Consider the following 23,571-nt stretch of genomic DNA (forward strand, 5'->3'; position numbering starts at 1 on the left):
AACAATCTAAGCTCATATAATCTGTGTTTTTTTTTTTTTATTAAAACATTTTTATGTGATCTTTATTCACTATTTTCTTATGCTGTGCCAGAAAAGAGCTGATGTTTAGGCTCGGTCGGGGTGCAGTTCCATCTTTGACCACTAGGAGTCGTCGTGAGTTCACTGCAGAGAAGCCTCAGGATGCTGCAGCACCTGAACTGACACTACATTTACAGGGGTTGGTTCAGGATTTGAGGCAGCACTGTGGCTCAGTTGATAGAGCTGTTGCTTCTCAGTGAGAAGGTTTCTGGTTCAAATCCCAGCCAGGTGCTTTTTTTGGTTGGAGTTTAAATGTTCTCTCCGTGCATGCGTGGGTTTTCTCCAGGTGCTCCGCTTTCCTCCCACAGACCAAAAACATGCATGTTAGACTGATTGGTAACTCTAACTTGTCCCTAGATGTGAGTGAGAGAGAGTGAATGGTTGTTTGTCTCCGTGTGTCTCTGGACTGGAGACCGGTCCAGGGTGTCCCCCGTCTCTTGCACAATGTTGTGTTGTTGATTTGTCATATGCAAGTTAACACAAGGTCAACAGTGCAATGAAATGTTCAGGACGAGAAGAACGGATTCAACTTGCTAAAACAAAAACAAAAAAAGAAAAAAATTAATTAATTCAACCTTTATTTATACAGGTTAATCCCATTGAGCCTCATGGACTCATTTACAAGAGAGACCTGGATTTTTAACAAAAAGTGATTGCAGCAACAACAATAGACAATCACAAAAGATGCGTACAATTTTTTTAACAAGTTAAAATAAAATGGCTATCAAAAGGAAATGTAACCAAAAAAATCTAGAAAACTAAAAACAGGAACATGTCTGCATTGGTTTTTTTCCCAGGAACTTAACAGATGAAAACAGAAGGGAAAGAAATAAATACAAAAGCAGTAAGGGTACAAATTCCATAAAGTGAAAAAAGAAATATAATCTTCACAAGGTCCAAAAGAAATATAGTCAACAACAACATGGTAGAATATAACAATGCAAGTAGGATGAATTTGTATAAATAAGTGTTTCACACGTAGTATCGGTAATATAAGCCTAAATACATGAGTGAGTGGTGGAGTAGAGGTTAGAGAAGGTGGGCCTGTGATCGGAAGATCACCAGTTCAAATCCTGGTAACAACATCAAAAAATGTGGATGGGAAAGGTGAAGCACCCACACCTGCTTCCTCATTTGCCCCACTCTGGGCCCTTGAGCAAGGCCCTTAACCCCCACCTTCTGCTCCTCCGGGCACTGGACAGCAGCTCTCTGCTCCACACAGAGGGCTGTGGTAGCTCGGTGGTCTGTGGTTGCGTCAGGAAGGGCATCCGGCGTAACAATATGCCAAATCTTCGTGGTGACCCCTGAAGAAAGGAGCAGCCATAAAAAAAAAAAGCTTAATGATATGAAAAGGATAAGAGGCCGTGCTGTCATAGCTGCAACTACGTGCACTCCGCCCATCTTTTGCACGACTGTACGAACATATTCTCGCTGCATCTTGGTACAATCTCTTATCTCTTTTTCCGATTCTGATATACAGTATATTGCACTCAACTTCAAGTATCTTTATTGTCAACAAAGTTCATGCTCCATCATCCAGGTACCAAATCCAGTCATTCTCAGTCGGGTCATCTGGACAGTTTTTTTTTTTTTTTTTAATATAGAGACGTTTCACCCTCTATCCGGAGGGCTTCCTCAGTCAAAGGAGTTCCAGTAAACTGTTTCCCCACCAAGCAGTAAACTCCTTAAGTGGACCAACCAGTTTGCTGGAGCTAAGATGGTTTCTGGGAGCCGTCCTGTCCACAGCCAAAGTGGTTCAAGGCAACATTTTTACTGTCATTTGCATCACATGAGGTGGAACAAAATGATGTATTCAAGGTCCCAGTCACACCCAAAATAGCAATAATATAAAGTAAAAAAAGAAACATTATATAAGGATCTATAAGATATATGCTAAACACTAATAATAATAATAATAATAATAATAATAATAATAACCAACATGCACTGCACAGGTTATTGCACAGGTAGTGAGGAACATTGAGATTGACGTTACTCAGTATTACTCATCACCCACTCTTTCTCATCCTCTCTATTTCTATTGGGTAACATTGAGATTAATTGAATTATGAACATGGGATGTGGGCACCAGTGACCCCCGTGACCTGAAAAGGAAGAAGCAGGTAAAATAAAATAGATGGACGGTTCGGATTTTGGTTTGTAAAATCATTTGAAAAGTTTGAAAAATCGAACAATCTCTGTCCCCCACATTTAGATTTAAGACACTACAAATACAGGCTACACAGAAATTGAAAAAATCGTGTAAAAACTTTCATCCCTTCGTTGCTTTCACCACCTTGACGCTGGTGTACAGGTCTCCGTTTGATAAGTCTTCATACCTTTTGGTGTAATTAATCAATTTTTGTGTAATATCCACAGTTTTTATATGCTCTGCAGCTAATTTCAGAGCTTTGCGCTGAACAAATGGCGCTAAAAGGTTTGCGTCTCCGGATTGAGCTGTACCCGGAGGGGTCCTGAGGTCAAAGCAGACCTGACTCCTCTGGAGCCCAAGAGTCTGTCTCGGATCAGCACCCCTTTCTGAGCCAGCAGGTAGCTTGTTCCAGGTGGAGTGCCTCAGGGCTCATGATACTGGACTTGTCTGCAGGGTGACATGAAAGAGTTGTCACTTTTGATGAGCGTAAACACTTAAACAGTGATCTGAGAAGAACAACGGATAAGTGAAAAGTAAGAAGGACAAAACAAGAAGTCCGTAACATAAAAAAAACAACATTAAAGGCTGAAGAAGGAAAAAACAAGGTGCAGTACATGTATATACACGCCTGTCACGTGAAGAGAAAACGCCATCAGCTGCTTTGCCTGAATAATTTAAGTAAAGGAAGTTGATGACTAACATTTTATGACAGCTAAACTAAACGTTCCCAAACCTCTGTCTGTCTGGGGTTCAGCCCCCGCGACAGGTCCTGACCCCTGCCTCAGGTCTGGTTTGTCATTATTTTTTCACAGGCTGTTCTGTAATCTACCGTTTGAGGGGAGATGAGTCAAGGGTGGGGAGAAGAGACAATAAAATGCGTCGATCATCCCGAGGGCGTGGCGTTTGCTGGAATTTGTGTCAATTGAAGATAACAAGAAGTGAAAACCGGTCGACTGAGGAGGTTTGATGTCTGCCTCGTGGTGTCTTATAATTTCATTTCAATCCAATTCAGTTTATTTCTACAGCACCAAGTCACAACAGAACAGTCTCAGGGCTCTGTACAGAAACATTCACATGCATACAAAATAAGTTAATAACATTAATTATCTGAGGAGCAGACTGCTTTGAGTTTAACTTCATCGCAGACTCATCTTGAGCGAGCATGAAGGCAACAGTGGAAAGAAAAACTCCCTCATGAGGAAGAAACCTTTAGCAGAACCAGGTTCAGGACAAGAGGCCATCTGCTTGGACCGACTGGATTCGAGAGGAACAGATACACAATGGCAGGTCGAGAATCACATGTTGATAGAAATAGTATCAAATGAAAACTATTCAATTTTAACAATTAATTGTAAGAAATTAGTAGTTTAAGTCTATGGCAGCATAACAAGCCACCCCTAGCTATAGGATAATCCTATAGCTATAGTATAGCTATACTATAATCCTATAGTTAAGAAACTGTCAAGTACATCTATTAATGCACTTATGCACTTTCCACTTGCTGCTTGTGAACAGGCTAAGTGTTACATCATTTTCAGCCCCCTTTTTGGCATTTATCACATAAATATCGGTATCGGTTATAGGCCAAATAAGTTTTGATATATCAGCATATCGGATATCGGCCAAAAATCCAATATCGTGCATCCCTTTTAGGATTTATCAAAAGGAAAGTCTTCAGCCCAGTCTTAAAACTGGACAATGTGTCAGCCTCACGGACAGAAACTGGAAGTTGGTTCCACAAGAGAGGAGCCTGAAAACTGAAAGACCTTCCTCCCATTCTGCTCTTGGAAACTCTAGAAACCACAAGTAAACCTGCAGTCTGTGAATGAAGTGCTCTGTTAGAAAATCATGGAACAACAAAATCTCAAATATAAGATGGAGCTAGGTTGTTGAGAACTTTGTAGGTTAGAAGTACGATTTTGAATTCAATTCTGAACTTGACAGGGAGCCAGTGGAGAGAAGCTAAAACTGGAGAGATATGATTTCTCATACTAACTCCAGTTAAGACTCTGGCAGCAGCATTTTGGACTTTTTAAAGAAGTATTTGGACACCCAGATAAGGCCCCATCATAACAGGACAAACGCTGATTATATCAACTGTTGCCTTTTTAGAACGTGTCCTACATCTCAAAGGTTAACTGGAGGAGATTAGAACATCATTTTCACCCTTTCGCAGAGAGTGCTGAAACTTGGTAAATTACAGCTTAACCCCCCTCCCCCCATCTCCTCCAACACATTTACACATCCCTGACAAGATGATATGTGTAACCTTTTCCAGGCGGTTCGTCGTATGTAGAACAAATCTAACGTGGTGTGAGCTCAGCGTTTTTCTACCAAAGAACCAAGAAGTCCTGGGTTAAGAAAAGTTTCTCTGATGAATTTATTTCTTAAACAAAAGCAGTCAATGAAAAAACATTTTTTAGGATTTAGTCTTTACTTTGGCTTCTTCTATCACTTTGAAAAACATCATGCAGAAAATTGTTTAATCGTTTAAAGATCATAATAATGCTCTCCAGACGAATGTTCAAAACAAGCCAATTGACATAAATATCATTTATCACCTTCATCGTGTCAGTGAGATCTGAAAATAACTGAACTTATGGCTACATGTGCTGAAACACGTACAAGCGTCTCCACATGAACAATGGAGATTGAACAGAACTGCATGTGGCCATGCGTTTGTTTCGATTTAGTCCTGTTGAAGATTGTTGAACCTGGGCTCTGGCTTTCATTGTGTTTGGGCACAAGAAGAAAAAACTGAAACAAAAGATCCCAGACTCCAGATTTAAAGAAAATGTCATGACAGGCAAATGAAACAATGGCTCCAAATTGATAGCAGGTTGTAAAGCAGAACAAAATGAAGCTTTTTGTATTTCCAACTCAGAGTCAACCTATTATTATTAGTAACATGGATGCTTTATTTAATTTCTTCCAGTTTCTCAGCGTTGACCTTCCAGTGCTCGTGTTTACGTGTGAACAGGACATTTTGTGTGATGTTTAAGAAGTCACCATCAGAACCATTTCATTTAGTGATCGCATCCTGAGACATGCTAATGACTGATTTTAACATGCTAAAGCTAATTGTTGGCATATTTAAATGTTAACGCCAGCCTTGTGCATTGAAGTCAAATAAAAATTAAAAGTTCTAGAAATAAAGAGGATGAGAGAAAGAGTGGGTGCTGGGTATAAAACTCTGCACATTCTGAAATGGAGAATTACCCGGTGTCAAGTACAACTGTGAATCCGGACAAAATCCTTAATTCAACAAACCATCATTGTGTGAAACTGGCTTTGGTGTGTTTTCATTTTGTTTATTGGTCTGACTGGTGCAGGTTACATGGTCAAAATGTTCATGCTCAATGCACAACATGTTGTGCACTGTTAAAATCCTCTGGTAGCACAACTGCCCTCAACTGTATGGCGCTTTATTCTCTAAAAGGTAGTTGGTAAAAGTATTAAAAAGTTTGTTTGGATATTTTGTCATAAATGACAAGCACAATCCATATTCCAACTCAGTTACATTCCTGGACTCGGAAAATTTTCACTTACCGTATTTTTTGGACTATAAGGCACACTTAAAATCCTTTAATTTTCTCAAAAGTCAACAGTGAGCTTTATAATCCGGTGCACCGTATGTATTAATTCTGGTTGTGCTTACTGACCTTGAACTGATTTTATGTGGTACAACTGAACAATGTTGAAAGTTACTGTAAATGAGTTGAACAAAGTTTGACATCTGACTTTTTTTTTCACTTAATGTGCCTTTTGTATGAAAACAGACCTGTTCATTGATATTGTGCCTTATAATCCAGTGCGCCTTATAGTCCAAAAAAATATGGTAATTGAGTCGGTGCAACATCGGACCTTACAGGTATTTTAAGTTTTGTTCTTCAGTGAGGTGTCCGTGTGGATTATTCCTTGTAATACTGTAAACAGTACAATAGTCCCTCACTGTATTGCAGTTCACTTTTTGCGAATTCACTATATTGCAGGTTTTTAACCCAGTTTTTTTATATTGTGTACATTCATCTGATCATCATCATCTTCATCGCGATCGCCAAAGTGTTTAGAAGAATATGAACCTTAAATATAAATAAATAATAAAATTATTATAACGCCGCTACTTCACAGATTTTCCCCCACCGTAGGGGTCTCTGAACGTAACCCCCATGATAGGTGAGGGATCTCTGTATTGTATTTCTTCCAGCTGTTCTCTTCTGCGTGTGTCACCACAGTGAGAAAACTATCATGAAAATTTACGCAGAAGCCCAAAGTTCAAATCCACAGCTTCAAAAATACAAGACCGTGGCACTGACCACCGAGCTACCACAGTCCCAGACATTTTAAAATCTTCATCTCCGTTTTTGACCTCTTATCCAAAATCGGGTCGAGGATGCGACAGGTTCAGGAAATAAACCCAGACCTAGACGTCCCTCTCCCCGGCGACACTCCAGCTCCTCTTGGGGAACCTCAATCCATTCCCATGCCAGAGAGCATATATAATCCCTCCAGCAAGTTCTGGGTTTGCCCCTGGGCCTCGTCCTTGTGGGAAATGCCCAGAAAACTGTCAATGGACATCCGGGAGGCAACTTATAATCGATTCCTGAACCACCTCAACCGATTCCTTTTGATGTGATGGAGCAGTGGCTCTTCTCTTAGCTTACACCTGGATGAAGAATCCAGAGAATATTTGGTCAGAGGTTATGGATGTTTTATTACTATGGCTGACGATCTTATCTCTGCCCATGAACCATATGTTTGGGTTAGCAAAGAGAGCTGTATGAGGTGATGGGTGAGGCTGCAGCATGCAACTGGCTCCAAGGACACCTCCTGTGCTCTGTGAACTTGGCTGAACTGATAAGGATATAAAAGCAAGCTGAGGGGGCAGCTCGAGGCAGATTCTCGTGACTGGACTTCACGTGTGTACATTGTATGTATATTTATGGAACCTGTCCTGAAAATCTGACCTTGCAAGTAAAATCCTGGTTACAAATGTTCTCCTGCCATTGAGTGTGATTCTTTTTGAGTGAACAAGGTAAGCGAGTTTATTTTTCTCCAACTTTTTGGTCCTTCGAGCCAGGGCCCATCTGCTGACCCTATGAAGGAACTCATTTCAGTAGCTTGTTTTCAGGTTATTGCTCTTTCCAGTCATTATCCAAACCTCATGATGATAAAAGGGTTGGAACATGGACCAGTTAATCCAGAACTTTGGCTTTCGACTCAACTCTGTCTTCACCACGACTGACCAAAGCAACACCCTCATTATAGAGAAATAGGTTTCTGTTTGTCAGTCTAGCTCATGCTCCATCCTATCATCACTCAAGAACAAGAAGTCCAAAAATTTGAACTCTTCTTCCTGAGGCAAAGATTACCCCCCTGATTTGGAGGGGGCATTTTACCCATTTCCAGTTGAGAACCATGGCCTCAGACCTAGAGGGGCTGACTATCATCCCAGCCACTTCACACTGGGCTGCGAATCACCTTAGTGCACGCTGAAGTTCCTGTCCTAAAGACGCCAACAGAACCACATCATCTGCATAAAGTAGAGACAAACTCCTGGAGCAAACCTCAAATCAGCTGCATTTCACTGAGCCGCCCAGGTGAAATGCAGCTGATTTGACCACTGAAGTGCATTTATTAAGTAAAAGTTCAACTGAGACACACCTTTGCTATAATGTCGAGCAAACAAATAAATGTTTGTAGGTGCTTATCTTGTTAAATTCCGCAGAAATCGCGAGTCGCCCTCTGCACGTTCATGTTTCCGCATATCGGCTTTTGAAAATGCAGCTGATTTGACCGTCAAAGTGCATTTTTTAAGAAAAAGTTAGACTGAGACGCACCTTTTTTTTATAATTTCAAGCAAACAAATAATTGTTTTTAAGTGTTAATCTTGTTTAATTCTTTTAAAGCCCTCCCATACACACTCCCGCGACCGCCATCTGGCAGCCAATCGATTTTTGACACAACGCACACACGTTTTCGGGTTCGGCCCAAATTTTTAGGTTATCAGCGGTGACGTGTAACAAACGCGACATGTCAGTGGGGTTGCGTAATAGATGCAACTTATACAGCAAAGCGACGTGTTTATGGATATTTCCACTTTATTAGACATATTTGGACTGATGCGAGTTCTAGGGCGGTGCGACGTGTACGGCGGAAATTACAGTACATGTGTCCTTTAGTGACTATTATTATTTAACATTATCACTCAGATGTAAATGGTGCCCAGAAAAAACACATTTTCCAATAATGATTGTGTTAAATAACAATCACAAATGCGGTTTCAGCTTCTTAAGTATGAGAATGAGCAGGCTTTTTAAATTTATATGCTTTAATTTAATGATTCCGGACTGTTTGATACACTTCATGACAAGACAACTTTAAGCATCACTTCTTTAAAAGTGTTCATTTTATTATTGTATTGAGGGACCATATATTAATTTCTGCTAGAGTCAGCTTCCGGTAAACAGCTGCATCACTGCTTTATGTATTGCCCCCAGACAGACAGACACATTGAAATACAGACAAGTCCCCTCTGCTGATTTACAATAATTAGACCACTCAAGGCAGATGCAGAGCTTCAGCAGCATTCACTTGTCAGCACAACTTTCCCATTATAAAAATTAAAATTTGGAGAGGCAAAACCTTTTCAGGCATCCCTAATGAATGTTGCTGAAAACAATGATTTACAGTCCCAAACAAAGACGTGACCAGTTGCCCTTTTTGGTTCATTTGGGACTTATGCAATTTGGTGCTAATGCTCAAAATCCACCTTCTGGTGCAGACTCACAAATCGCCACCTAAGCGTTCTTTCATTAGAGCCCACTTTCTGCTCCCATAAATTCTCAATCAACTCCTCAGTGAAGTGTTCATCCGTGACATTACAGAGCCTAAGCCAGGATCATTAGGTGCATCTTGAAAAGACGCAGGTTGCTGCAGCTGCTCGGTAATTTAAAAATCCAACAGCGTCTAAAGGAATGTTGTCTTGATTCGGTTCCATCTTCAGCCTATTAGGTGGTCACGCTGTGCCAGCTTCTTTTCACGGGCTTCCATGGACAATGTAATTTGCATTCCTGAGCTCAGTGGCTTGGAGGAGAAATACATTTGGGCATTCTGAATCATCTGATATAATTGCTGCCGAGAGCATTACTGCCGGTCTTTTTTAATTCCAACGCGGCTTCCAGTGAAACGTTTGCCTCAAGGTTGGCAAATTAACACACAGGTTTGCTTCCGCCATTAGCAGTTTGCAGCTGTAAAACAGATGTTTACTGTTTAAAATAAAATACAAAAAATGGAATTACACCACAGTTCTGCAGGAAAATAAACATTTCAGCTGGTGTGACCTCATTTTTTTAATTAAAGCATATCTGTCTCACAAAACAGGGCTGTTCTATCAGCTACCTGGAAGATGATGAAATAAACATTAAATTCAATTCACTTCATTTATATAGCTCCAAATCACAACAGAAGTGGTCACAGAACACTGTACAAAAACATTCACACGCATACAAAAGCCAATTTAGTAAAGTTATCTATCTAAGGAAGCCAGCAGACATGTTGAATCTCCACTTCTTCACAGTCTCCCGTCCTGAGCAAGCACAAAGACGACAGTGGAAAGAAAAAACTCCCTTTTACCAGGAAGAAACCTCCAGTAGAGCCAGGCTCAGGACAAGCATCTGCTTTGACCGGCTGAGTTTCAGAGGACAGGAAGAAGAAATGAACACAGAATGGCAGGTCCAGGTGTACCCCCAGAAAGATAAAAACATGTCAAGGACAGAAATAATTACAAATTCAAACAGGTACAGTAGAACAGGTAAAGACAGAAGCAGAGTGAAGAAATGTGGTCCGTTTGTCCTCCAGCAGTTTAAAGGCTCCCACATACTCAGGTGTACTACGTGTACTCCATGAGCCGCGCTGACACTGCGCGTACTGTCCGCCGACGGTTGAGACTTCATACTCGAGCGTACACCCTGATGGGCTGCAGTTCAGCTCTGCAGGCAAGGGGCGTTTACCTTCGAGACAAATTGAGTTTGCCGATTGGTCATTTGCTGACACATGTGAGTGTTTATGAATCATTCACACTGTTGTGATCCATTTTTCTTCCTTACATTTTTCAGCATCTTTCTTTTTCCACAATTTTTGTGCTATTTCAACAAATCATAAATCAAAACGTTCAGCTCTTTCGGGACAATCCTGCTATGACTTTTGGTATTGGTGCAGTTTTAGTTTTTTTTTTTGTTTGTTTTTTTAGCCTTTTCTGACATTTTGTTTAAAATGAATTGAGATCATTTTACATCTTTCAAATCTTTAGATGTGTTTACAACCTTTTACTGCTCCTTTCACATTTTGTTCTGGTTCAGCTTCTTTCAGCTTCCTTCTGCAAATTTAAACTTTTTTCAGCTACTTTCAGCTGTTTTTTCAGCTATTCTGTGCTTTCTTTTTCTGCTAACTACAACATTTTTGTGCTTCTTCTAACTTAATTATGCTAATTTCAGCTTCTTATGCTCCTTTCAGCTTATTCCTGCTAGTTGCAGCTTTTTCAGCTGTTTCAGCTACTATTTAGTTGTTTTATGCAAATTTGAGCCTTTTCAGCTAATTCCACAGTTTTTACACCGATTTAAACTTTTCCTACCTAATTCAGTGAAAATGTGCTCACCCCACTTCCTTCTGGTAATCTAAGCTTCTTTCTGAGTCTTTAGCTATTTTTCAGCTTTTTTTGTTTTTGGTTTGTTGTTAATTTCTGCTTTTTTCAGATAATTTACACTTTTTGGGGCTAATTTATGCTTCTTTCAGCCTAATTTGACAAACATGTTCTTTCTGATTTATTTTGCTAATTTAAGCTTGTTCTACCTTTTCAGAAAATTTGAGCATTTATTTTAGCTAATATCAGCTGTTTTCAGATAACCATGTTTTTCATGGTGATTTCTGCTACTTTCAATCCAATTAACTTATTTCTGCTAATTTCAGCTTGTTCTGCTATGTCAGCTACTATTTAGCTGTTTTGTGCTAAATTTAACCTTTTCAGCTAAGTCCACATTTTTAGCTCATTTCAGTGTTTTCCACTTCCTTCTGGTAGTTTTAGCTTATTTCTACCTTTTCAGCTACTATTCAGCTTTTTTGTCATTGCTAATTTCAGCTTTTTTAGCTAATTTCCCAATTTTTGTGCTCATTTCTTCTTATTTAAACCTAATTCAGCAAATCTCCCTTAATGACTCATGCACATAAACCTTTAAAAATAAACTTTTATTTCTATCCTCATAACTACTAGATTTATATTCAAAAAAGGAATTTCTGTAAATTATTTGGTCATTTTTTTCTATAAAACACACACACAAACGCGTTATGTTTTAAAATACCAATATTTAGATTCTTGTTGATGAACTGAAAGCATGACATGGAAAATTAAAGTCAGTTGTTGTTTTTTATAAAACATTTCTGCAGGTCAGGCGCTCCAAATTCCTTCTCAAATCCTTTTGGGTGGGTGTGATTTCTTCAACTAAATGAATAAAGTGTAAAAAATCAGCGTATGCATGTTTTGTAGCTTCAGTTTAATCACAATCTTTGCAGGTTTTTTCTTCTACATGATGTCTGAAGACGTTTAAACACAACATTTAAAGTCTGTATTCAGGCAGTGTTGTTGCAACCATCTTTTTCTCACAAGCAGACAAACCAGCTTTGAGGCAGTTCGTGTTCAGCTGTTTAAAATCAGGATATTTTTGTTATCGTAGACATAATTATGGAAGAATTTCAAACAGTGGATGACCTTTATGGCCTCGCAGTCATTACACAAAGAAACAAACACGAGCTGTGTTTATTTTAGCAAACGCAGCGATAAACCACTTTCTGCCTGTTTTATTTGGAGAGAGAGAAGGTCACCTGTCACGTCTGCATTCTCAGCATACCTCTGCAGTTTGTAAAATCCTCGGGGAACTTGTGCAAGAGCCCGACCGGAACCACTCAACTCACCACGAAGCCCTGCGAGAATCGTTGCGATGCACCAACAGTTAAAATGATGACAATGATAGCAGCTCTCTGCTCCACACAGAGGGCTGTGGTAGCTCGGTGGCCTGTGGTTGTGTCAGGAAGGACATCCGGCGTAAAAGCAATTGCCAAGTCTTTGTGCGATTTAGCTTCAGTGACCCCTGAAGAAGGGAGCAGCCGAAAGAAAAAAAACTCTTCATAACATTTACCTTAATCTAAAATCATTTTCTTTTCCTTCAAAAACATTGTTTTTGTTTGTTTGTTTGTGCTTTTTTTCACTCTTTCTACTTAACTACTTTCTGTTTTTATTATTAATTATTTTAGCTAATAGCCTTTAGCTACTTGTGCCTACCATTCAGCTACTTTAGATTTTATCCAGACATTTTTTTTTTTTTTGGTATAAGCTTGCCTTTCAGCTTTTAGTTTGCCTTTTGCTACTTTCAAGTACCATTTTCCATTCAACCTTTATTTATACAGGTTAATCAGGTTGAGCCTCAGAGACTCATTTTCAAGAGACCTGGATTTTACTGCCTTTAGCTGTTTTTAGCTAAAATTTTGAAACTTTTAGTATTGTTTGCGACATTTAGGAACTCTTTAGCTTCTGTCAGTTAGCCTTTGGCTACTTTTAACTAACCTTTAAATATTTGAGAAATTTTAGGTAATGTTTAGCTACTTTTATCTATGATTCAGCTACTTTAGATTTTATCCAGATTTTTTTAGGTTTTAGCTAGCCTTTAAGTTTTTAGTTTGCCTTTTGATACTTTCAAGTACCATTTTACTGCCTTTAGTGGTTTTAGCTAAAATTTTGAAACTTTTAGCATTGTTTAGGATCTATTTAGCTGATGTCAGTTAGCCTTTTTGCTACTTTTAACTAACCTTTTTCTACTTGAGAAATTTTAGGTAATGGTCTACTACTTTTCTCTACCATTCAGCTACTTTAGATTTTATCCAGATGTTGTTGTTTTTTTAGGTATTAGCTAGCCTTTAAGCTTTAAGTTTGCCTTTACTTTTAAGCAATATTTTATTGCCTTTAGCTTTTTTTAGCTAAAATGTTGAAACTTTTAGCATTGTTTGTGACATTTAGGAACTTTTTAGCTTCTGTCAGTTAGCCTTTGGATACTTTTAACTAACCTTTTTCTACTTGAGAAATTTTAGGTAATATTTAGCTACTTTTATCTACGATTCAGCTACTTTATATTTTATCCAGATTTTTTTTTTCAAGTAATAGCTAGCCTTTAAGCTTTTAATTTGCCTTTACTTTCAAGCAATATTTTATTGTCTTTAGCTGTGTTTAGCAAACAGTTTGAAACTTTTAGCATTGTTTGTGACTTTTAGGATCTCTTTATCTGTATAAATAAAGGTTGAATTAATTTAGCTTCTGTCAGTTAGCCTTTGGCTACTTTTAGCTAACCTTTTTCTACTTAAGAGATTTGAGGTCATGTTTTGCTACTTTTAGTTCCTAAACGGATCAAATTAAATAAATTAATGCTTTAATTTGGCTGAGCTGAGCAAGAGGCATGACAAGCAATAAAATAAGAAAAAGTTATGCTTCTTTTAGCTTCCAGCTCATGTTTTTGCAAGTTTTTTGTTCCGTTTTAGCTTCTTCAGCTGTTGCATTGTTATAGAAAATGCAGTTTCTTTCCCTTGTTTTGATTGATGTTCCATAAAAACATGTCAAGTTTAGAGGTGGCACAGATTTGTTTAATGGGACACGTTAACACTAACATTGTTTTATTTACAGGTTGGGTTCATTTTAAGTGCCGCGGACTTCCTGAAGCTCGTTTCCAGGTGTAAGGTCGTGAAAATAAAAAGTTTAAAAGAAAGATGCCAAAATGTGCACGGACAAAAAGTGAATGAGTTTAGACTTGCTAGGCCAAATTAAAGCAGCACACGGTTAGATGAGTGTTTGCCAATTGTGAGGAGTTTCAGAGAATGGGCGTAGATCAGAAGTAGGCAGTGACACACGAAGCTGATTCTCAATGAGAGCTAAAATGAGCCTCGCCTGCAGGTTCAGCAGTTTCACAGCTTAGAGGAAGCTGCTCAGTGTGGCATCCAGGGATGGTTTACATCTGGTGAGATGCTTTGCACCATGTACCATTTTTTAGATTTATCTCTCCAAGCCTTCTTTTTACCCTGAGCCCAGTCAGAGGCAGCTCATTCTGCTCAGATGACTCAGGTTTGAGTTAGTGTCAGGGCTTCAAACAACATGTTCAAATTATTTAAAGTGTTTCCTTACATTCTCGTCTGTTATCTGTTTGACCTTTAATGAGCTCTAAGTGGTTTATGGCTACAAGGTTAAATGTTTTTTGGAGTGAAATAAAATCTTTCAGTAGTTATTAACTGCATGAGTGGACAACTGATGGTTTAATGCATCATGATGTTGCTTGCTCTCTCAAATGCTTATTACAAAACATTTAAGGGGTTCAGGTTTATTAAAAGGTGGTTCTGCAGAATGGTTATAAACACTTAACGTCTTACCTGTCGTACATAACTTTTTGAACTGGCTGGATTTGGAAAAAGAGTTTAATTCTGACCTGGTTTAAAAGCTAAACTACTAAAGATTTTGAGTGCTTTTAAAAGGCAATACAATAATTACGTTATACTGATGATGTGTCATTAATATTTAAATATTAAATTTAAAGCTAAATTCCTAAAAATTTAAATGACTAAAGCCAACACAGAGAATGTATGGCTGCTCCTCAATGAGCACAGGTAAAGTAAGATAGCTGGAGCCTTTAATTATTTAGTAAGAAGAGGTGTATTACATTTTAATGTGCATTTACATTGTCAAATCAGTTTGTTAAATGTTATATATATATTTATATATATATATATATATATATATTTACATACACATATACATGCACACACGCATATATACATCTGTATATAGCTAAAAGCTAGCTAAAAGTCATTGCACACTGTTCCTCATCAAGCTTTTATGATTTCCTGTATAAACTGCATGCTTTTTTATAAAAAGTTGAATGTGTGAAAACAGCAAAAAAAATTATGACAACAGAGCTGAGAGGTGCACCTCCATAATGTAAATCCTTACCAACATGTTATAAGTCAGGGGTTCCCAACTCTGGTCCTTGAGGAACACCAGTTTACGTGTTTTAGTTGTTTCTCTGCTCTGACACACCTGATTTTAATTGATGGGTAATTAACAGGCTTCTGCAGAACATGAGGAAGTAATTAAACCACTGAATCAGGTGTGTTGGAGCAGCGAAACTATTAAAATATGCAGGATGGCGTTCCTCAAGGACCAGAGTTGGGAACCCTGTAATTTTTCTTATAAACTGTTAGATTTTGAAACTGTTTTATTAATTTCCCATTGAACGTAAAGAAGTTTTCTTGCTGGAGGCGACCCTCAGGCTGTTGTGTTTCTTTGTGTCAACGGGTGAAATACAGATCCAACAGGACATGAGCAGTTATTTGTGCATGTTTAATGTCTGAACAAAAGGTTCACGTGAGGCCCGTTCCTGATGCTGAGAACCCCTCAGCGAGTTCAGTCTCAGAGACAAATCCTTTATTTACCCATTCTGTCTGACAAAGCAGATGTTAGCATTTCTGTCACGCAGACATTCATTCAGCTGCTCATCTAAAGCCGTCCCACTTTGTTTGACATTGGCTTTAGCATAAAAAATCAGCTCAATCCGGAGTAATTTTCTAAAAGTTGTTGTTTTTGACATACAAAAGAGAAAATCTGGTTTCTGTCAAATTAGTTTTACAGATTTTGATGTATTGTGCATGCAGCTATTCTTCATCACATGTGTCTGCAGGAACATTGAAAATGTAACAATAACTGTCGTGCTGGATGACTACCAGGCTTTAAGGGAAGCGATTCATTTAAGGCCTCACATATAATCTAATGGCTCGTGAACTTATTCAGCTTTACAAACTGCCTATACATCCTGAAACAACCTGGAATTATGCACAAATGGAAACCTATTTTTTTCAACAACAAAAATAAATTGGTGAAATCATAGTTTATGACTAATAGTGTGAATGTTTATGAAGCTGTCACTCTATTGTGATCCATTTCTTTTCTGTACGTTGTTCACCATCTTTCTCGTTCCACAGTTTTTGCTCTATTTCAACAAATCATTTGTAAAAACGTTTAGCTTGTCCAGGAGAAGGGTGCTATGACTTTTATTTGTGCAACTTTAGCTTTTTTTTTTTTTTAATATTTAGCCTTTTCTGCCATTTTTTTCCTCATAGAAAATTAATTGAGCTCATTCTACATCCTTCAAATCTTTAGATACGTTTACAACATTTTACTGTTCATTTTACTTTTGTTCTAGTTCAGCTTATTTCACCTGCCTTGTGCAAATTTACACATATTTTCAGCTACTTTCAGCTAATTTCAGCTGTTTTTTTCCTGCTAACTACAACATTTTTTCATGCTTCTTCTAACTTCTTTCTACGAATTTCAGCTTGTTATGCTCCTTTCAGTTTATTTCTGCAAGTTTAATCTTTTCCTGCTATTTCAGGTACTATTTAGCTGGTTCTATGCTAATTTCAGCCTTTTCAGCTAATTTCACATTTTTTGCACTTATTTAAACTTTTTTTCAGCCTAATTCAGCAAAAATTCTCTTTCCACTTCCTTCTTGTAATTTCAACTTCTTCCTGCTTTTCAGCTAATTTCAGCTTTTTTTCATATAATTTCCATTTTTTTCTGCTCATTTCTTCTTCTTACAGTCTAATTGGGCAAACATGTTCTTTCTGCTTTCTTCTGCTAGTTTAAGCTTGTTCTACCTTTGCAGCTACCTTTTAGCATTTTTAGCTAATTTCAGCAGTTTTCAGATAAATCCAAGTTTTTCATGGTAATTTCAGCTACTTTCAACCTAATTAATTTATTTCTGCTAATTTCAGCTTGTTATGCTCCTTTCAACTTATTTCTGCTAGTTTCAGCTTTTTCTTCTATTTCAGCTACTATTTTATATTAAGGTTTTATGCTAACTTGAACTTTTTCAGCTAATTCCACATTTTCTGAACTAATTTTAGCTCCTTCCACTTCCTTCTGGTAGTTTAAGCTTCTTTCTGCCTTTTAGCTACTTTTCAGTCATTTTTTGTTGCTAATTTCAGCTTTTTTTCAGCTACTTTCCTAAATTTTCTGGTAATTTCTGATTATTTAAACTTGTTTCAGCAAATATGTGTTCTTTCTGTTTTCTTCTGCTAATTTAAGCTTGTTCTTCCATTTCAACTACATTTCAGCATGTTTATGCTAATTTCAGCTGTTTTTCAGCAACTTCTTCTGCAATAAGCATTCACATTGAATTTTCACAGGAAATGCAATTTCTCTAATCTAAATTGGGAACTGCCTAGAAGACAGCAAGATTATTTGCTGTATATTTGTTATTTCCAAATATATTCTAACACAAACGTATTTAGGCTTTTACTGAACAACAAACAAATTTAATTAAAATGTTTTTTGGGGTGTGTAGACTTTTGCACAGCCCCGTGAATGTGGCTTTTACCCACATCGTTTTAAGCTCAAAAACTCAAGACCGAAACATGCAGAAAATAAACCTTGCAGCACATTCTGTACGTGGCTGTAAAAACATCCAGCTTAAAGTGGGTCAATAATAAAATGCTATTTTAACAATAAATCACATCTCAAGCTCAGATTTCTCCCCCTCCTCTTGGCTTCAATGATTTTCGATTACTTTTGTAACTTTTTTTTTTCTTTTTCTGCAAAATCCTCCTTCCGGATACATCGAGAGGTTCTGTGCTTCATCACTCGCACACTTCATCAACAGAGAGAGAGAGAGAGAGAGAGGGAGAGTACCGACTGGAACATCTCTGAAAACTGCATCTCAGTAAACAGATGCTTATTTTGGCACCGTCTCACATCAGTCAAAAATATTTCCAAGAAATGATCAGTTAAAAAATTGTTTTTCAATTCCTCCTCCTCAGTCACATTTGACAGCAACCAGGGCTTGGACCGGCAGCTCTGTTGATGTGGTTGCCTATAGCAACCGGAGGATACAGAGGATCGCTGTTCGACTGTGTGGTAATGCAGGGAGCTGTCTCAGTGTCATGAAAAGGGACACACTCAGAGGGGAGGGGAGGAAATGTTAAGATGTGCACAGCAAACGTTTGTTTTGAGAATAAAACACGAGCTTGAACTCGTAAAACTTTACAATCAGTCAGATTTTAACTGTTGTGAGAGGAAACAAGCACTTGGATTAGAAGATAACCTGTCAAAGAAGCGTTACTCACATGAACACTTTATACATGTAAATGTGTAAATGTTCTAAATACCATCATCATACACTGATGAAATATGTGCTCTGCGTTTGACCCATCACGCACAACATGCACCCTAGTGGAGCTGCGGGCAGCTATTGTTAAAGCTTTGCATTAAGCTCCTGGAACCATGGTTTCAAGTTCAGAGTTATTCTGTGCACGGATATTTTATTGTCTCAGACCTAGTTTAAAAATAACGAGAAGTAACTTGCAGGCTGTTAGTGGTGAGATTAACAGAGAACATTTATAACCCACAGTCCATAATCGTTTCATCCCGCGTCTTAGTTTTTGTGTGTTACCAAAATATTTCACAGATTGGTACGAATTTTCAGCAGTTTGTGTTCAGTGCCCTGAGATGACTTCTGTTGTGACGTGGCGCTACATAAATAAACTGAATTGAATTGAATTAGAATATAAGATCGTATTGAAGATGGCTGCCAAAGCCAACTGATTAAAAAAAAAACCCAGAAGATACTCATTTCAAATAATGAAATCAAGTCCTCAACTATTCCAAATGATGCAGTGTAACTGAGTTTACTCCAGAAGTTTCTCAGATACTATACTGATATGTAATCTTGAAATGTGTGTCAGCGTTTAATATAAACCAAACATGTTTATCTGCATGCTTTACTTAAAACATCTGAGCATAAAAACCATATTTTTTGGACTAAATGATGCTTAAAATACTTTAATTCTCTCAAAAATCAACAGTGAGCCTTATAATCAGGTGCGCCTTGTGTATTAATTCTGGTTGTGCTTACTGACCTGACCTTAATGCACCTTATAGTCCAAAAAATACAGTAATCATCCATACATCAAAATAACTGAATTGCATGGACATCACCATTGATGATATTTTTAGTCACTTCAGTCACTTTTTTTTTTTTGCGACCTCACACTGTGCCCTGTTAAGGATGTTTTTTTTTTTTACCTCCTCTTTCCTCATATTTTCCCTTTTATTTATCTAAACGAAAAGGGCAGCGCTTCCCACGAGGCTGCAGCCTCAGGCATCCCCGTCTACACATGTTTTCTTTGGACGGCTGCACTGAAATGTAATTTCATTGTGCTTCCGTGCAATGACAATAAAGATTGATTCTGATTCAGCTGTTTCTGTAGGTAAACAAATGGACGTGGTAGTCGGCAGCCAGTCATAAATTTAGCTATGAAATTTTTGGTTTGAGGACAAATTAACCATCAAGATGAGGGAAAAATGCGTGGATTTTTGATTATCACTTTATGAATTGCTTTTGACTGGTTTGTATGACATTGCTGTGCACATCTGTAATCAATGGTACAGATATTAACCTGAAATTTATAGTAGCTGAGAGTAATCCCCCAACACAAGCTTTAACAGCTTCCACAAAATATTTGTTTACAACTGATATGGCACAGCACAAAATTACTTTAAAAATGTATATATTTTAAGCTGGTTCAAGCCCTTATTGACATGATCTGCTGTTTAAAGGTCGAACCCATGTGCAGGTTGGCGACAAGATACACCAAATGTAAAAGTAAGTTATGATACGTATTTACAAAACAAAAACAGAGCTGACGGGGCAGCCAAAAACTTATTTCTAGGGAGATGACAAGCGGAGCAGACACGGAACATGGAGCCTTGGAAGGATAAAGCACAGACAAGGAGGAACACAGAAACACAGATTTATATACAGACACCAACAAACAGATAATGACAAACACCTGGGCAAAAAACAGTTAGGAGCAGGTGGGAGCGTCAGGAGCTGACCATGTGGGGGAAAAACACTAGGGAACACAAATCCTCACACTTATTACATGTAAAATACTTACAATAGGCTCTTGTTGAGTGGACGGAATCCATAAAAGGTTACCGTATTTTTCGGACTATAAGGCGCACCGGATTTTAAGGTGCATTAAGAGAAACAAAACAGTCAGATAAGTCAAACTTTATTCTCATTCACAATAACTCTCAACATTGTTCAGATGTACCGCATAAAATCGGTTCGAGGTCAGTAAGCACAACCAGAATTAATAAACAAGGTGCACCGGATTATAAGGCTCACTGTTGATTTTTGAGAAAATTTAAGGATTTTAAGTGTCTTATAGTGCGAAAAATACAGTATACGTCTTTCAAAGATCCCATTTTACAGCTAACAATTTTGAATTGTTGCCTGCAAATACTGACTGCAAATAGCAGCATTACATTTTAGTTTGAGATGTGATTCTGACCACTTGGCAAGTCCAAATTAAGTTTAATTTTCTCCATCCAAAACTTTTCTGTGAGCTATTTAAAGCCAGTCGGGTGTAGTAAAAGTCCCAACTTGAACGTTTTTGTTTAAATCAACACATTTGGTCATGATTTAGATCTCGCACCTCCACATTTTGTCTGACAAAACAACTGTACATCATCCACAGTTGCACTGTTGGTGTCCACCCGTTGTCACAATGAGCTTTAGAAAAGCTGTGAAATAACTGCTCCTCATGGGGCTCTGGCCCCGACCCAAAAGCTGCAGATTACTGAAAGGAAATGTCTGCAGAGAGGTTGACAGCACAGCCTCTGCCCTGTGGGAGTAAGAAGGGTCATGTTTGTGTGGATATCAAGTGGAATTATGGCACAATGAGAGTAAAATCCTTCGCTTCGATGCAGAATGGGTGACAAAAGGTGCACGTTTACTGGATTTCTGCCAGGCTTCCTATTTTGTTGAGCCTTCTTTGCAGGGCAGGAAGTTATTTTTGGTGGAACTATACAAAATCAAAAGAAATCTGTTTATTTTTCAATATTTATAAAAAAAAAAACAGTTAAATGTTTCACGTTCGCGGTAGTTCATAAAATCTGAATGACGAGAAAAAAATGTGGATTGTGTTTTGAAGTGGAAGGTTTAACCAGAAATGAAACGGCTTGTTTCTGACAACTTGAAATTTCCAACACGTTTTTACTGGATCATTAGTAGATCTCCTTACGTTACATGAAGCTCAATCTTTAGAAATACCCAACACTTTTTAGGTAAATATAATTTGTCATTTTGTGTGCGTGTTTTTCAATTCAATGAATGAAGAACATAGTCATTTAAAAAAGTCATTACGTACCCTGTTATAAAGTAAAAATAGAATCAATGGACAGTAAATACGTTTGCACCTTCACTTTAGGAGGTGAAGCTGCTCCGTTTGCTCCAGTGAGCAGATGTCCATCAAAAACAGATTCTGACATTCAGTCAACCTTTATTTATACAGGTTAATCCCACTGAGCCTCAGGGACTCATTTACAAGAGAGACCTGAGACAAGGTTACAGTTTTGACCTTAGTTTAAAAAATAGTGATTATAGGGTATTTTCTAGCAGCAATACATAAGATAAGCCAGTTACCAACCAGGTAGTAACCAAGTATAGGTACTAGGTATATACCATGTATGCACCTGGTGGTACTGTATTAAATATTACTGTTATTTTGTGTCCTTCCAGTTTTACACATGCCTCATTGTTGAACAACTTTTCTTTTCTTTGTGGAACTGATACATTTGAGAGACCACACCATTCAATAGAAAAAAGCTACAGCCAGTTCCCCAAGAGTTTCACACTGACATCACACTTTTTGTTTTCCAGACACTCCCTGGCTTACTGGGGTTTAACTTTAACAAGGAGCTCATCAGAATCTCATCGTGTACATTTGTTTACATGTATCAACACGGACCAGAAGCTGTGTGATAATGAGTCGTGTCGAGATGACATGAGCGTCTGCAACGGTTATTTCAAATTCAGACTTTTAGCACTTTGTTATAAACGTCAAAGAACCGAGTTGTGTTTTATTCATTTGTGGCCTCGATGGTTTTTTGAAGAAAACGGATAATCCAATTTTAAACGTGCATATTTAAACGTTTCTCAAAGTTTATGCGTAATACTCCAGGCATAAAATCCAACAATGTTCAGTCAGGTCATCTGGATGGTTCTTTTTTTTTTTGTTGTTGTTGAGAGGTTTCGTCCTTCATCCAAAGGACTTCATCAATCCGAGGAGCCACAAACAAACCGAGTCCCACAAGCAGCAAACTGGTTGGTCCACTATGTGGGTGTGCTGCTTGTGAGACTCAGTTTGTTTGTGGCTCCTCAGGCTGATGAAGTCCTTTGGATGAAGGACGAAACATCTCAAAAAAAAAAAAAAAAAAGAACTTTGTTGGATTTCAAACTCTGAAATTATGTTTTCTACTCTGTCGTGTGTGTCTAAACATAATTAATAAAACAATTTCAATGATAAAGTTAAAAGAATTGTCCAGTTGAAGAATTCATTAATCCAAACAAAAGTTTTATAGCCGTTTTTAAAGAGTGGCTTGGCTTCATTAGAGAAGAAAACAATTTTCTGAAAAAGTTCTGACAGACCAGTTATTGTATTGTCATTACTGTGCACAAAAACAATCACTTACTTTGGCTGTTAGAGATAAAACACGACTGATATCAGCTCGCACGCAACCCTGAGCGTTAGCTGAACATTTCATATTTCATAATTGTGTGAGCCAAAGACGGGTTTGTTGTTTCGCCTTGGTTCATTTATTTAATCCCTGAATATTTATCCGGTAGAGTTATCATAAATCCAAACAAGAAACGATTAGATTTGTATACTTTATTATTTTGCATGACAAAATACAGTAATTATTTTTATCCTGTTGATGGCCTTGTACTTGATGATGTAAACAGACTCAGCTCAGAAGCTGAAGTCTCATTAAAGCAGCACTACACACATTATGCTTGTTTCTTAATGGCAGAAACTATATGATCGTTGCAACATGGTATTTAACTATTTTATTATTCTAAACTTTTTATAGGCTGTATTTATTACAGCTGTTACACGGTGGAAGTCTTGCTGTAAGATATGAAAGAAAACAGGTTTTAAAAAGGTTTGAATTAAACCTCATGATAGTCTTCACTCATTTGCTTGTGATTAGAGAAAAAGTATAAAAACATGTGAGATGCAGGATTTAATCCAACGGCTTTCAAAAAGTAAAAGTAAAACCGAGCAGTAGAAGAAACCAAACACCAGCGTGAACCATGGGAGACTAAAAACGATGAGAAGAAATAGACAAACAAGAAAAGCAAAGACAGAAGGTAATTGATGAATCCAACATTTTTCAGTCAGGTCATCTGGAC

The sequence above is a fragment of the Nematolebias whitei genome, chromosome 12, assembly GCF_014905685.2.
Source record: "Nematolebias whitei isolate Nwh7 chromosome 12, NemWhi1, whole genome shotgun sequence".
Lineage (NCBI taxonomy): Eukaryota > Metazoa > Chordata > Actinopteri > Cyprinodontiformes > Rivulidae > Nematolebias > Nematolebias whitei.